Source organism: Oratosquilla oratoria, chromosome 13 (genome assembly GCF_046742065.1).
Source record: "Oratosquilla oratoria isolate Oo_2021 chromosome 13, ASM4674206v1, whole genome shotgun sequence".
NCBI lineage: Eukaryota > Metazoa > Arthropoda > Malacostraca > Stomatopoda > Squillidae > Oratosquilla > Oratosquilla oratoria.
In genome coordinates, this window is record NC_134789.1 from 40,378,229 (window position 1) to 40,383,262 (window position 5,034).

Here is a 5,034-nt window from a genome sequence, read left to right on the forward strand (position 1 = left end):
TACATTCTTCTTCCACCCCATCTTTCTCCCTGAATTATTCCTATGCCTCCTCTTCCATCTTATCCTTCTGCATCCCACTTCCTGTGGTTTTCCCACTCCCCTACTTCTTATTCTCTTCTTCACTAACACCACGTTTATCCTCCCCAGTTATGTCTTCCATCTTAATTATTCCTTCACTTTTTTTTGTTCATATATTCATAGACATTAACCTGCATCTCATTCCTTGTCTATCTTAGTTCTATTCCCATTTTGAATAACTTTTGTTTTCCCGACATCAAGGCAGGTATATCCAAAGTGTTTGAGAGGAGGTTAGGTTAGGTTAGGTTAGGTTAGGTTAGGTTAGGTTAGATTAACCTAAGATTTGAAACAAAAAGAAAAAAAATGGTGTAGGGAAAACAAAAATGCCCCGCCATTTTTGTTGGTCTACCTCTTCCTGCTTCCTCCTATGAATACTTAACTATTCAGCTCACAGCTTAAGCCCCATCTCCTCCCCTGTCACAACCGTCACTTCTCCACTTACCTTTCCTCTCTCATATCCGCCTCCATACCCTACGGTCACCCCACTCTCACTCTCCCCCTCCCTCCTGCCCGGGAAGTGTGGGAACATGCTGGGCCCGTTCACGGTTGATCCCGCGTCAGTGTTGGTGTTGCGGTGTTCTTGCGTGAATGTGTGCGTCTGTGTGTTTTTGTGTGATGTGTTCCAGGACTTAGTAGTCCGAGGAGGACACCCAGCTTCTCTCATCAACCTCAACGCTGGGTCATACGTATGACAGGCCCAAGAGATTCACTCCGAATATCAAGGTTACTCGAAAACAGAGACAGAGTATTGTACAGTTGTTTTCTAGTATATTAGTATATATGGAAAAGGTCACAGACCCGCGTATCTTGATCGGAACAGACCTTTGTTGAATCACGTTGGGAAAGATTAATCATAAATGGGATTTAACACAGGTTTATATATTAGGCTTCTGTTTAAGAAAAAATGTCACATTCTTGTTTTGTGTTTGGGAAATGGAAAAGTTACCTTGCCGAGTTGGACATGAATCCATGAAATTGGATTTGCGAATTGGAAACTGATTACTCAGCAGAAAATAGCCAAACATTTTTATTTTATCTTATTTTTCTGTGATTATGTGGATGCTGGACATGTCATCCCCGCATTTTTTTTTCTCAGTGTTCCTTAACCTTTTCAATGCGTTTTACACCAAAATTGATTAACCGACTTTTGACATCAATAATAATAATGATAATAATAATAATAATAATAATGATGATAATAATAATAATAATAATAATGACAATAATAATAATGATGATAATAATAATAATGATAATAATAATAGTAATAATAATAATAATAATAATAATAATAATGATAAAAATAATAATAATAAAAATAATAATAGTAACAATAATGATAATAACAGTAATTTACACAGGTGCTCGGTGCTGCTCGGGGAAAAAACAAATCCCATACACCAGTCCGATGGTGCAGTGGTACCGTTCTTGACCGCTAATTCAGCGACCCGGGTTCGAGTCCCGACCAGGGTTGCAACGTTCAACGTTTCAGCATCACTCCACTGTGAGGCGACACTCCAACTCTGATGGGCAAGGAGTTGGTGTGTGTGTGTGTGTGTGTGTGTGTGTGTGTGTGTGTGTGTGTGTGTGTGTGTGTGTGTGTGTGTATGTGTGTGCGCGCGCCCGCGCGAAGTCCCAGCAAATGCAATACCATAAGATCGGATCACATATGAGCTCTGGGCCTTTCATCCGGGAAGGTTATAGCTGTCGATCATGAATTCAACACATGATCCAAGACCTTGGTAGTGAATCACATTCCGTCAGCCAAATTGTCATGGTTCCAAATTGCGATCCTTCCAAGCTACAGATGAGACTGTTGAGTTGACATCAGGCGATGAACGAAGGTGTACCATTCAAGTTGTCCAAGGTCTTTCATTTCATCTTTCTTAAAACATATCACGATTTTAATTGGCGAAAACAGCGTCGTCAGTTCGACCAAACGCTCCAAATTCCTACCTCAGATCGACAAAGACCTTCAGGTTCCTCACTATCGTTGGGGGATTCGATCAGAGTCTCGTCAGGTTCTTCAGAGAATTTGTTAAAGCGAAAAAAAAACATGTGTAATACCACATGTAGTATGCGACATGTTATATGCAACATATTATATGTAATATGCCACATGCGCCTTGGTTTGTGTCCTCGAAGCTTCTGGAGACCAAATGTGACGGACAGTTCGAGTCTCAGTGACTGGAAATCCCCAACCTCACAGTGACTGGCAACGGGTCTTGGAATTCACCCACAGATGATCTCTCTGGGAAGAAACGTTGGACGGTTGCCTGTATTGTGTGAGTGTGGGACTGTTTCTATGTCACCAGCTTATAGTAATAAACGAAGGAGAGCAGGTAAGGTAAGGCAGGTGTCGGGTCTTGAAAATGGACACTCCTATACCAGTTTAGTAATTTTGGTATAGAATATAAACCGGTAATTGTTTTCGGGCGACACTAATTTCCTCTCCACCTCCCCCCCCCAACTTTTTTCTCCTCTAGAGCTTTTGACGACCACGTTCGAGTTATAGTTTTTATTCTGCCTGAGGCCAGACCATTTTATCCATCCGTTAAGAAGGTTTAACATGATCTCGATTAACCATTTAATTAACATGTTAGATTTATAAGTTTTAGTCTAGCTGCCACTAGGCGATTTTATTCTGATGAGGGAATCTTCCGGCAGTCGAAGGATTAAGCGGCCAATCCACCCACGCAAAGAATAAAATATTAAAACTTATATATCACTTGGAGATCGCACCATTTTTGCCATCTTCAACGAATGGTGATGATTAGTTTCACCAATTTAACCTAACCATAGACTACCTTAAGGCTCCTTTCACACGTATCGACTTTTTGCCGTGCGCCGTCCATGACATGATGTCGTGCTCTTCAATACCCATGGGTGTCTATGGGTGCTTTCACATGTGGTCGTGACGTGTGAAAACGCCCATATATAGCTATGGTTATTTGACAGTACGACGTCGTGTCGTGGACGGCGCACGGTGAAAAGTCGACACGTGTGAAACGAGCTTAACATGGCAAAAGGTCGTTGACTTGCCCGTATCCGCGAGGAGGAATTGGTGTGATCTCGCGGTCTGCCAAGTGACGTATGACTTCTATTGTTTAAGAAATAAAATAACGTTATCATAATCGCCTTCCGACTTTATATAAAAAAGGAACGAAAAAATTATTAGTGTCTGAAGCAATTGGTAACTGAGTTTGGAAAGGAATGTGTAAGAAGAACGTTATGATTGAATTTGGGCTGAGTTGCGAGATGTACAATATGTGCGAGTGGTGATATTTATAAGAAAACATAAGAACATAAGAACGGAGGAGAGTGCAAAAGACCATAAGGCCTACACTATGTAGTTCCATGTCCCTTGCCACCTATCATCCATACCCATAAAGTTATTTCATCCTCTCACAACCATTAGTTTCTGCGCTTGCTACATGGTTACTAAGCCTTTTCCAGTCGTTAACCACTGCTGGTAAGCTTGTCCTTTCCTATTCCCTTTTCAAATTTGTCCAATTTAAACCCATTACTACGAGTCCTGCCCTGCTGTCTTAATATGATGACCTTACCTGCAACACCCAGGTGACAGGTCGAGTGTGAGTGTGAAAAGTGAAAGAGGAAATCTTTAAGTATCTGGGGTCGCTTGTGGCAGTGCATGATGTGATGTATAGAGTAAAGGAAATGAGTAAATGTCTAAGTAGAATTAAACGTCTTGTAAGAAATCAATGCAAAGAGAAAGTTGTAAGAATGATTGTAGTCACATTGCTGTATGGAGCAGAGACTTTATCAGCTCAGGAAATGTAGGGAAGGAAATCCTGATTTTTTTCAGGTAGTGTTTGAAAAATAGAATATGATTGACAAAAATTGACAGAGAAATGGGGAGATAAGACGGAGAACAGAGAAGGGGAAATTCGTATAGAATAGAATAGAAAGAGTTGGGATGGTTTGGGGATATGGAAAGAATCAACGAGGAAAGACTAGGGAACCAGAAGTGTATGGGGTGAGTTTGGCTTGAGAGGAAGACCGAGATTGAGACAGATGGATGGGATGAAGGAGGCTTTGGATGCACGTGGATTGGAAGAGGGAATGGAAGGAGATTGTGAATGGATGAATGGATGACGCGGTCGGAAGGGATGTTCTCATCAACTTCATTATTTATTTTGAGTGGATGAAGAGCGGAGGGTCGCCATACCGTGCACCAGATTTGGATGTCGGGTTCTGCTATAGAAGGACTGTGCCTTACTGCATTGCTTTTGACTCAATGTGGTGGAGGACAAGGGTGACCCTTCACCTCGAGGTAATGTGATGTTAGGGATGGCTTATTAATTTAATTTATTTTTCTTTACTTAATACTTTTTATGGCGCGGGTGTGTGCATTGACTCAGCCATCTCCTTATACAGAGGAATGGTCTTTGGTGTGTCTGTGTATGCATGCGTGTGTGTGTGTGTGATTCATCATGGTCTTAAATCACGTATTGGACTCGTGATCGACAGCTATTTCCCTCCCGGAAGAGAGCTCAGAGCTCATATATGACCGATCTATGGGTAATGCTGTGACCTTACACGCGCACACACACCCAACTCCCTGCCCACGAGAGCTTGAGTAACGACTCGCAGCGCAGCGACTGTGAAATTATTTCAGCCCTGGTGTGTGTGTGTATGTGTGAGTGTGTGTATGTGTGTGTGTGTGTGTGTGTGTGTGCATGTAATAATAATAATAATGATGATAATAATAATAATAATAATAATAATAATAATAATAATAATAATAATAATAATAATAATAATAATGATAACAACAATAGTAATAATAATAATGATAGTACTACTACTAATAAAAACAATAGTGATGATATTCATAACAACAACAATAATATTATTATTAATAATAATAATAACAACAACAACAACAATAAAAATAATAGATAATTTCTCAGCTTGAATTCATCACGAGAGTTG

The 5,034-nt window shown here is 40.5% G+C and overlaps 1 protein-coding gene across 1 annotated transcript in view; it reads left to right on the forward strand.

Moving 5' to 3' along the window:
- The first annotated feature begins 413 nt into the window (after positions 1 to 413).
- Positions 414 to 5,034, forward strand: part of LOC143032397 (uncharacterized) — a 59,432-nt gene continuing 54,811 nt past the window's right edge. Inside the window, exon 1 of the mRNA XM_076197110.1 lies at positions 414 to 801. The gene's annotated coding sequence lies outside the window, so the exon portion shown is untranslated. The remainder of the gene's footprint in view (positions 802 to 5,034) is intronic.